The sequence below is a fragment of the Aythya ferina genome (assembly GCF_964211825.1).
Source record: "Aythya ferina genome assembly, chromosome: 12".
Classification (NCBI taxonomy): domain Eukaryota; kingdom Metazoa; phylum Chordata; class Aves; order Anseriformes; family Anatidae; genus Aythya; species Aythya ferina.
Window position 1 is genome coordinate 18511016 of NC_140308.1, and position 12198 is coordinate 18523213.

Genomic DNA, 12198 nt, shown 5'->3' on the forward strand with positions numbered 1-12198 from the left:
TGATCATTGCATAATTAAACAACATGTCATGTGGTTTCATCTGGCAATTGCAAGCAGCTAGGCCTAAAATCATTAATGACTAAGACATCGTCTAAACGAGTCCAGAGATTGCAGAACTACATTCTGTCAGAACAGAGAGTATCCTATGGTCATTATGGAGATAATATCCTCCAAAGGGACTGTTATGTACAAAATGTTGAGGTTCTTTCTCTCAAAATGACTGACTTTTTTTAAATCCAGTTTTCTTACTAATTAGCCTAAAAGAAAAAGGCTAGCAGGGCTAATTAGCTTCCAACTACTATAATCTAAATATGAAGCTACAGAACCAAAGATTTTCCCTGTGGATGTTCTTAAAGTTTTTCATAAGTAAAAGCTCTGGTATTGAGAAATCATTTGTTAGGTAACCTTATGCCTTGATTGAGAATCCCTTGTGTGGCCTCTCACTTTACAGAAAATCTGAGGAGCAAAACCATTTGCAGCACTAGTTCTGTGTTCTCTATACCGCAAGAGGTCCATACAGCATTCACTGATGATGCACAAGAATACTAAGAACCAAACATGAATTTGTAATACTGGGAAATTACTGGAGAATCAGCAGCATGGGGAGGTGAGGGGAATTGTTTTGAAAAATAATAATGCCAGTCACAAGAAGAGCAATATTATTGTGAAAATATACAGTACTCTCCTTCAATACTTTGGAGTATAAACATGTAATGGACAAAAGTAACATTATCACAAGTTCCTTTGAAAAACAGAGTAGATGGGACCTTTTACAAGCAGCCAGAAACAGTATCTGTTCCACAGCCCAGACACTACTTCACAGTGCATCTTCCACTCTTCTCACATCTCCTATGTGTATCCTTCACACACACCTTTACTGCAACTGGGAATTCAGGTGACTTCTTTTGATCACTTTGATGCTAAAGTCATTCAAGGACTTTGCCATTTGAAAGTAAATAATGCTGAATCTAATTGAAATTAAAAGAAAACAACTTGGCAGGAAAATTAAGAAATAATTAAATGAATTTAGGGGAGAAATCACAAAAAATATAGCAACAACAAATATCTGAAAATAGCAGATGGATAATAATCTGAAAAAAAAAAAAGGTGAACATTTGGTGAATGCAGTGCACATTTTTTCTCACCTCAGAATACTTATTTCAACTTGTCGGCTTCTCACCAAGGCTTGGTGAACACAAAATGAATCAGTCCAAAATCCTGGTTTGAATTTCACTTTTGGTTCTTTCTTTCATATGTACAATATGTACATTTTCATGTTTTAAAGTATCAGAGAAATTCATCAGAAACATAAACTGCCATGATGAACACTAAAAGTGAAAGAGAACTCTAAGAAAAAGATTATCCCTTCACAAAGTGGTTTTCCACTACAAAGTTTAAGTGTTATTTCCAGCATTTTACTGCTTGTTCTCTCCCTCTCTATCAATTCTATACCCTTACAAAGATAGAAAACTGATCCAGCTAAAATAACTATAAGCAATGTAAAGTCTGTGACAAAGACAAGAAGTTAGCCACCAATGCTTCTTACTGACTACTCATGAATTGATGCTATGAAAGCTATTTAACTCAAAACCACAAGAAAAAAAAAAAATATATATATATATATATATATATTCTAATCGAACTATGCATTTCCTCTGTGAGGTTTCTGTGTTTCTCACGGTTCAAATTTTGTACTGATCTGATGGCACACATTAACATTTTGATTCTTCCTCTTCATTTTTGATCTAATAATTGAAATCACCTTGATGCCAAGAAATCACCTGGAATCACCCTGGAAACCTCTATATTCCTTCTCCTGTCTCTAACCTAAGGTAAGTTATGCTGTAGAGAGTTAAAGAATGAATCCACTTTGAGCTTGCTGCAGAACAGTTATCAACTATGTGTAGTTACTCTGGAGATCCTCTCTGGTAGAATTACAACTCAGAAAAGTATTATAGTAGGAAATCCTACTCTTTCCTTATTTATTCTCTTGTGAATGTTAACTTTTGGCCTTGTATCTAATGGTTTTACTCCTTACAAAGACCTGACAGCAATTGAGTTAAACAATACTGCCAGAAAGAAGTGATGAAAGAAGTGAACCATAACACTAACAGGGTTGTGAGACTTCTGACATGTGAAATCACTGACTGAGAACAGATCATTTCAGATGCATTTCACCCAAAACTGTATCCAACTACTTTGCATTCAAAACAAACAAACAAACAAACAAAAAACATTCAGAATGGCAGACACATTTCCGTATTTTTTATTTCTCAAATTGCTTTCTTTTTTCTATGGAACACTAGAAAACTGGAATTCTGTTCTGGTATCCAAGTAAGAATATAGTCTTTGGCTATAATACATAGTGTCTACAGAGCCAAAGAAGTTAGTGGTAGAAGCTATAGTCTATTATGAGCCCTTATTCCCCACTATCATTCTTGTATAAGCTGCTAAAAACCCAAGGATGGGAAAGAATCACAGAATCACAGAATTGTCTAGGTTGGAAGAGACCTTAAGATCATCAAGGCCAACCTCTGACCTAACACTAACAAGTCCTCCACTAAACCATATCCCTAAGCTCTACATCTAAACGTATTTTAAAGACCTCCAGGGATGGTGACTCTGCCACTTCCCCGGGCAGCCCATTCCAATGTCTAACAACCCCTACAGTAAAGAAGTTCTTCCTAATATCCAACCTAAAACACCCCTGGCACAACTTTAGCCCATTCCCCCTCGTCCTGGCACCAGGCACATGGAAGAATAGACCAACCCCCACCTCGCTACAGCCTCCTTTAATGTACTTATAGAACTGATACATACACCATTAAAAAGCAAACACAATAGAATTTCAGCTAACCCTCAGCAGTGGGGCAACAGTAAAGGTTCTGCATGCATATCACTCCTATTTGTATCTTTTCAGTCAGATTCCCAATTTGCATTTGTTGGCTTTTCAGAAGAATTAGTAAACAAGGTGTATGTATGAATGTGACAGCTCCAGGCAGTGTTACTTTATGGGACTTTATATTAGCAGAAAAGAGTCATGAGGGATCAGAAAAAAAAAAAAAACTTTACATTTTTCAAGTATGCCCAAATCATTATCCTTGCAGTGAAGGTCCAGACTCCTGTAAGAAACTGTCCCATCCAGAACACAAACCTTCACAAAGGCTGAGAAATCTGAATAAAATCACTCTATTACTGGGAAACTGTTAGCACTGGCAGCTGTAGAACTGCAAAATGTAAACAGCAAAATACAGCCTATTATTCTTCTATAAAACGAAAAATTCTTAGAGGATATTGAACTTAAAAGAAGAGGCAAAAGGTAAACTTTCAAGAAATTTAGCAATAGCAATTCAAGTTTGTTTAGAGGATGCTATATATATTGGCCCCTAGTAGGGCCAATAGCACTTCTTTCTGTCTGCAGTCATCCTTTCAAAAACTCCTCAGTCATGGATCCAAAACCCATTCTCAGTTAAACCTTGACAGTCTCTCGCTGCTGTCCAAGTACTAGATAGAGGTACCACTGAAGATTCCCTTTACACCTGGTTTCTAAACAATACATTTAGGGCGAACAGTCCAACGACTCCTCTGCAGCTTTCCTTCACCCTTTCTAAAATATTTATCACAGCAAACTGATCTTATTATATGCAGTACATACAACAATAATGGACTGGTAGACAGTTAAGTAGATGTGCACTTCACAAAACTGCAATATATTCTTAACAATTACTTCTCTGAAATCAAAGTACATAGTTACCAACTCTTCTGAGATCATAGTTGATGCACTGTTGCTGATTCTGTGGATTCTAGTTAAGGAGTAACAGAGATGAAAAATGAGAATCCTTTCTGGAGCATGCCTAACAGGCAATCTCATAAAGATAGAAATGTGTAAATAGATAGCAGAAAAAGAAAAAAAGAAAAAAAAAAAAAAAAGACACAAAAGGAATGTGAATGGGGTTACTGCCTCATCCTTACATGCAATTATTTGCCACCTCACTTATATTTCCAGCTAGCATTCAAGATATAACAGATATGCATTTAATTGTGACCCACTAAAATACAAAATATTAGACAAAAATGTTCACACAAAACTTCCAGCTCTTCAACACATTAAAATACCAGAGTAATTCTAATGCACATGCAGGTTTCATGCTACTGTAATGCCACTGGCTTTATGGTTTTATCGTTTTTTGTGTAGCAAAACTTGTTGAAAAAATTTAGCTGACAACACTAGGGAGAGAGGATACAAAATCCTGAAATTTACTAGGTACAATGAATATCCTTTACCCTTGAAACACATTATCCATCATAGTATTTTCTGACTATTCCTACCAATGTAATCTCCTATTATTTCCTTTTGGTATTCAGATGAGCTATTCAGAAGAGTGTTGTATTGACATTGTCAGATTCCTAAATAGAATGATTTCAGATCACATTGACAACAGTATTTACTTAAAATGAATTGCACCATTTCAGGGAATCAAATAAAACAGAATTTGGTTCTGTATTGTACCTCTTTATGGACAGAGTGTCCCAAAGCACTTTATAACACAGCAGCTTACCGACAGTGCAGTGAGTGAGTATAGGAAAATTTAGCAGCCAGTATGCTCTCAGCAAAAGCTCACATATACTCATAGCCAATAGAAATTCTTTTATTGAGAAGCCTTGTTGCCCAGGAATGCAGGGTTTATTTCTGTTCTTTTTCATAAGAAAGACCTGAGACAAGTTTTACCTCAACAAGATAAGAATCCTCTTAGGCTCTTCATATCAGATGTGTTAACTGGTTTCAGTTGGAAGATGCATTCTTTCACACCACCTAGCAGAATATTGCAAATGGAAGCCTGAACAAAATTGTGCTGAAAATACTTCCATGGTAGAGGCATTTTGAAGTTTAGTGTAACTTACGCTGACTCTCTTGGTGAAACTGTTATGTGTTCTGAAATCTGAAAACAAAAACAAAAAAAAAAAACCAACAAAAAAAAAACACACACATATACTCCTGCTGATTTTATTACAGACAATAAAATTCCTAGTGCTGTCAATTTAAGTCAGTCAATTAAAAATCAGTGAAATAGGAAACGTATCCCTACCAATTCACACACACACAGACAGTTAGCGCATGTTACATCACAGCTAACATATAGGAAACACCAGAATCTAAGTTGTAGAACTGAAATAACAGAAATGAAACTGACAGTCATTCTGGAATTATTCATTCAAACTCTCACAGAGCTTGTGAAGAGACAAATATAGCTGCAGATTTTCAGAAAAATTAATGTTTCAGACAGTGATATATTTATCTTCCCTGCCAATATCAAGATCTCCAAGTTTTAGCTTCAGAGATGGGTACTTAACTCCCACTTCCCATGGAATTAGGATCATGTAATTACGTGTTTTACCCAGCCCACAGAAATGATTATTTCCAAGGCCAGCATCACCACTCCTACTCACATCCCATCTATCTGCCACTCCCACTCCATCCACAGACAGCTCCAATTGCTGCTTTTAATTCCATCTGAAATGACTCCTCTTTATTGTCTGATCTTGCAACAGTTTTCAGATTGTATGTGGGGTTTGTTTGTTTGATTGTTCGGGGGGTTGCTTTTCTGTTGTTGTTTGTTTTCACTGTTGGAGAGATTTTGATTGCCAACTCCAACCAGGCTCTTGAGTGGTACAGCATTACTTTTGTAGCAGGGAATGGACGTTGTGGAGAATAACCACAGATAATAATGGCTTAACATTGTTATCTCTATGTAAAATATCCAAAATTAACATTTAATGAAATTAACATCACTTAGTGCAGTGCATCCACTAAGGGTCACAAACAGTGTTCTAGAATCTAATGGAAGCCTTCTATTATGCTAGTGCTGTCCAAATCATTATTTATCTTTTTGCTAGTACCATGTATCTTCACTTCAGTGCTGCCTCCGAACTTAATTACTTGGCTTCCTTCAGGGCTGCAAACTGAGGCAGCTTCAAAATGAGGGTGGCTTATATTAAATATATTTTAATTACTGTCTTCTACATCCATAACAGTAAAGGTGGTTCTGTTAATCAAAGGGAATGAATTTTCCGTCACTCGGATCACTAGTAAGTTGCTTTGTGAACACCAGGTATTTCTATGTATGTCCAATTTCAAATAAATTATACAACTGCTTTCTTAAAATCACAAACATCCATGGAAACTAGGAATCATAGGTCTGTAAAGATAGTTGAAAACCAGGGTGCAACTTGTCTCCTGGCTGGCTGCATTGTTAGTACAGAATAAGAGCTATTAATTCCTTCTGATCTGTAGAAATTCAAGCATCCATGCAGAAGACCAGAACTCAATGCTGAAAAAGGGCACTGTTCTTATTCTTTCAGGTTTTATTTTCAAAGACATTTTCACATTTATTTGAATTCTTCAATGTACCTAAAGACATATTTATAACTTATTTGATTCCATCTGAAAAAGAACCAGAAAAATGTCCTGCATACTAGAGTTGAATGAAACTTGTCAAGCTTGAGTTCAAATTCATCCCTGTTATCTTCAACAGGTAAAATAATCCCTAAATACCAACTTCAATTTTGCAGCTAAAAAATAAATCAAGCAGATCTTCATACAGTCATGAACTTTCCAAAGAATGTATATATGAATCTGTCAAGTCCAGACCCCTTTAAACAATGCTGTTTGCTATAAAGCATGACAATAGCAAAGAGCATTGATACAGCACTTCTGCAGGTCACACTTCAAATATGGTGGACTAGAATGTCTGAAATAACCTGTTTAATTGTTTTTATTTTGTTTGTTTTCCCTACCCCTAACAAATACTTGCATTCATTCCACCTCTAGATGCTGATATACTGTTAAAGTAAAATAAAGTAAAATTTAATTTAATTTATAAATAAATAAATAAATAAATCAAGGTTTCAAACTTGAAAGAAGGTGATAGAAGAAACATTGGAGATGATTACCTAAACATTAAAAGTAAAGTAACCTGGAAGATAGTAAAAGTGGGAAGAACAGCATCATTTCACCTCCTCTGTACATTTTAAAACAATCACACAGGCAGACTTTCAGTATACTCTCACACTGCATTGGATACTAGAGTTACTGGGCAGCTAATGGCCAGAGCTGAAGTCACCTGGAAAAAACTGCATATAGTTTAGCCAACTCTAAACTTCATTTTCTCTGACCCTGCATGACACTAACTGAGGGTTTTGAGGATGGCATATTAACTATCTGAACTATTTTGGGATCAACACTTTTTTCCATGGTGACAGGTGATTTTGAGTTTTCCTTTTACAAAAAAAAAAAAAAAGTCTTAGCATTAAATTTTACATTAAAAGCAACAGGAAACCTTCTCAAATTGTTCAAGTCATAGTCATTTTCTTTATATGGAGCATTCTGATAATACTTCTCCATATCTTTAGGCATTCTAGATCTACAGTGAAAAAAAAGAATCAGGCTCAAACTATACTATTCCTTCTGACAATCAGTAATAAGTCACTGAGAATATCCACCAAAAAAATCCACCAAAATCAAAGGTAGTCTTCCTAAAGCTGCAAACATGTACCCTAATGCTCTTCAGTTACTCATCCAATATAAAGAAACCCAAGAACAAAAGACAAACTTTGCAATCTTGATTTTGGCAGATGCTGCCTATACATTTATGCTATTTCCAAGTCACCACCAAAGTTCACCAAACATTTAATTTAAAAGACCATATTGACAGCTCATTCTTTTAGTTTCCAGCAAGCTGACTGTTCTAAAGAGTCTTGCAGAAGTGCATGGAGACTGGCAGCTCCCCAGACAGCACTGAGACGAGATTAAACTTTGACATTTCAAATATCACTGTTAAAAAACATGTACCAAATACAATGGCTGATTGGATTATGGGTTTACCAGCTACATTTAAACCACAATCCTAGCAATGCAGTTACCTTAGATATCAAAACATTACCTAAAGTAAATATACAAACTACAGTGCTCCTGTTCTCCTAACATGGTTAGGCATCTCTGCACACCACTTTGCAATAAAGAACTCTCTCTTATGGAAAATAGTTGCTGAACAATGACATCTGCTGATACTACAGCCTGTTATATGTTTTATTAGAAGCCTCCTATTCTCTCTCACGTTCATATGCCCCTAGTAGCCTGCAGAGTAACTCCAATGCATCTGAGAGAGCAAAAGCTTTGGGTTAATAATTCATTCTTAATAGTCTATATTTTCATGCAGTATGTATCCAGGTGATGCTACGCTTAATATAAGTTTAAGCTGTCAGACAAAAAAAAAATAAATACATAAAAGGAAGCACTTATGCCTTTGTTTTAAGTGTGAACCCCAGAATAATTTATTCATAATACTACAATGAACTGTCAGCTATCTTGACAACTGAAAATGAAGTGTACTGCAATCCTTGAAAATTCCCCAGATTTTTTTGTATTACAAGAACAGAGAGAAAATGAACACATTGAAACCCACAGCCAGACTTCACCTGCACAGAAACTTCTTTCAGATGCCACTACATTAGGATCTGTAGAACCCTTAAGTCATAACAGCCCATCAGAAAAAAAAAATCACCTGAAGCAATCTCAGCATATCTAAAAATGTTCAACTGTCCTTTTGAAGCAGTAATTCAAGCATTTAAATCCAGAAAAAAAAATCTTGACAGAAAATACAAGGAAAAAGGCATGTTAGTGGAAGAAAAACTGCCTTAATTGGGTAGTTAAGAGTATTTGATAGGATTATAAAAAGGCAAAACTGTCAGAATGCAATTCTTCTCCTGGCCACTGGCCAAAGCAGTGCAGATTTTAGAGGAGAGAATAAATAACCACAATTAGTACAGCCTCTCCCGCACAAGAAAATTTCAAAAGAGTTTTTAGCATTTCATTTTTATTTGTATGAGGGGGAATTTTCACTCACTTTATAGTTTCCCACTTAATTTCCTCAGTATTTAAGTCCCTGTCTATAAAAAGGAACATGCCCCAGTGAAATGCTACTGATAGCCAGCAGCATCAGTACACATTTGTAATGTGGATAAGCAAATAATTGCACCAGGAGAATTTATCCTTATTTGAAACATTCTGCTCCTGCAAAAAGAAACTTCCCCAGAAGCTGCACCGGTTTAGGTACATCAATGACTCAGCTGCAGCTGGAGCTAGCATCCACCACAGAAAAGCTTTGGAAGGATTAAAAGTAATGGGTCAGCAGAAGCCCCCTGCTGCAAGACTTTATTCATCTTCATCTACCATCCTTATCTCCTCTGCTCCACATGAGCCACAACTTCCGTCTTCTCCAAATCTTAACCTGCAATTTCTAAAGTCTAACCATTCTTCTGACCTAAAAAAGCCTGCTGTAAGGAAGGAGAAACTCCCCAGGAAGGAAAGGTAGAATGAAGATCCCAATCCATGTTCAGTGCCACTGAGATGTGGCTTAAAAAAACATCAGGAACAAAAAACACTATATCACACACACAACCTCACGTCACTTGACATTAAGCCTGCAAAGCTGCCACAATTACTATCCACCCAGTGGAAAAAGGACGTTTCCACTTAGTTACAACGAAGAGTCATGCAAGACCTTCCTGTCTGCTGCCTCTGACAAGCAAGAAATGTTCCTTCCCTCCCCATAGGCGACATACTTATTTGCAGTATTTGTTGATTACAACTTCTATATCAAATGCACAAAGAAATACACAAGGAAAATGAGGTTGTACATTCACCCATCAGGGCTCAGAGCCATATTTCACCTGAGCTTAGCCTTTCAATGGCTACCATTAGTTTAGTAATTTGTCAGTTTATATTTATATTTTAGGAATACAACGTATGTGGGTATCAGACATATGTTTTATCCCCAGCAGACATCATCAGTCATGCAGACAGTTTTCCCATTGCTCTCTCAACTTTTTTCCATCTCGGCAAAGAAATATTTGAATTAAGAAAGACTTCAGAGCTATATGTTTGATAGCTTCTGCTGTTAGCATTCAACACATCGGAGGACATGCGGGATGAAAGTGCTTGAAGCCAGCTATGTACATGTAGGACTAACATCTTCAGGTGAGGACTCCCCTTTCCATTCCCCTCCCTCCTATGTGTATGACTTCCTCAGTCAACTTGGGAATGACACGGTGACAGCAAAAGAAGTAGCAACTGTGTTAGCTGCATTTCTGGTGGGTCCACAGGGACAACTCCTTTCAAGCAGATAAAATACATGGCATTCCCGTATTTCTCTTGGTCCTCGTAGTCAAGGCAGCACTTTAGTAGTAGGAGCTATCCAATACAGACATTTCAGAAGAAATATCATCTGTCTTGTCCCAGTATTCTGTCTTTTATCATAACTGTGCATTAAATATTAATAGCTGCTAGTATGCCAGACAAAAGAGCCTCTTGACTTATCCCGAAAATGGTTGCAAAGCAGAAACCATAGCATTTTGCAGTATAAACCTCATCTTCACCACTTTCAATGGCAGACTAATGTATTTAAGTGATATCTAGTATCCTTGCATTTCCTTTATCTGGGATTTTCAACTTCCAGACTGGAATTTCCAGTCTTAACAGTTCTGATAACCTTACCAGGTATCCTCAACTGTGAAGAAAAAAGCAGCTGCACCAAATCAGATCATCTTTTTATTGAAAGTTCATGAGTCAAATGCACACACTCAGCACGCAGACACGTTTCTATCTAGAAAATCTTAGAGTACAAGAGAATTTGCTTTCCAAGCTTCAAAACTTTATAGGTATTCTAACAACCGATCAATATGCAAAGTATCTGTTTAATATCATTAGCTGAAGAATACTCCTTTGTTTTTTTGTGGAAGTTACCAAAAGTTACCAAGTTACTTGATGTTCCAACACTGTAAGAAGGATTGCCACTCCTAAGATTTAGTATCTATTAAAAACATAATTAATTTCATATGGCATGTTATAGTGTGTATAATAGCTTAGTAGAATACGTGTTCTTGGTTCACCAACAGCCAATACACCTTTCCTTCTTCACGTAGCTCTTCTGTTCTCATATACAGCATTCTGGTCTAGTAAAAAACAATCTTTTTGAATGTGTATGACATTTCAAAAAAAAACAAAAAACAAAACAAATCCTTCTCTCTCCCCTCAGTCCACCCCATACCACTAGAATAACTTCTCCCTCCTTAATTCACAGTTATGCACATTCGACTCAGTATAGCTGTAGTGTATAAAGGTAGAGTAAGTAACTGATGGTATCTTCCATTCTTACTATTACAGCTTCATTATCTAAAATAAATCAAACTGAATGGAAATTACAAAGAATATCTATGCCATACAGGCTGAAGGAAGATTTTCAAAATTATCCTTCTATGATTTTGAGGAATCTAATTACCATCACAATCCACCTTCGTCTGTGGTGTATTATAAGAGGCAGCTGGTACTGTTGGATTCATAATATTATACTCATCTCTTACCTATAAGTAGCCAGCAAGGGCTACACTAATCAACTAATTGCCTTTTTTTTTTTTTTTTTTTTTTTTAAATGAGAAAGCTCAGCCAAAAGACAGCTTCCCTTAAATGAACTAGTGAAGATTCAAATATCAGCACATATTACACATACTGTCAGCCAGTATAATTGCTATATATAATACAGAATAATTATTCTAAAAACAATTATTCTAAAATTAGGAGCTGGACTGAAACTACCATCAAGTAGCCCTTAGTGATACAAAGACCAAATGTACTGATCATGGTTGTACTACCATGCAAATTACATAATTACAAACATTTTCTATATAAGCTTTCATGTGAAGGGCCCATAAATAGGCTGAGTTCCTACAGTTGTTTTTCTCTGCCAAGAGATTAAATCAAGGCTGAAAAATACATTTTGAACTTTACCAAACATTAGTACTCTTCCAAAATAGCATTACAGAACCTTTATTTCTATTCTTTTTTTTTTTTTCTCTACCTTTTAAATTCTATTTAAAATTCATGAAAATGCCAAAATTTTGGGCGATGATTGCTGATAAAAACAGGTCCCATTATCAAAATATAATAGGTCTGATACAGTAGAAAGAGAGATTCAAAATTCTGGTCTTTCTGAGGGACACAAGCCTGAATGATTGTATCTGAATAGTTCTTCCCTGAAACCAAAACATGCTGTATGAAGTCAGCATATGCTTCATGCCTCCCACCCTGCCCAAATGCTTATGATGAATCAGCACTTTCTCATCAGAGAAAAAAAGATCAGGTAT

General features: G+C 36.2%; 1 protein-coding gene and 1 long non-coding RNA gene across 2 annotated transcripts in view; both read right to left on the minus strand.

Annotated features, from left to right (window-relative positions):
• The window catches only part of LOC311443620, a 38688-nt gene extending 33748 nt beyond the window's left edge, over positions 1 to 4940 (minus strand). Inside the window, exons 1-2 of the long non-coding RNA XR_014697356.1 lie at positions 4903 to 4940; positions 4730 to 4813 (exon numbers count right to left, since the gene is read on the minus strand). This is a non-coding gene — a long non-coding RNA (uncharacterized lncRNA). The remainder of the gene's footprint in view (positions 1 to 4729; positions 4814 to 4902) is intronic.
• LOC311443619 (uncharacterized protein) overlaps positions 1 to 12198 on the minus strand; it is a 248155-nt gene that overhangs the window by 229845 nt on the left and 6112 nt on the right. The gene's annotated exons all lie outside the window — the stretch shown is intronic.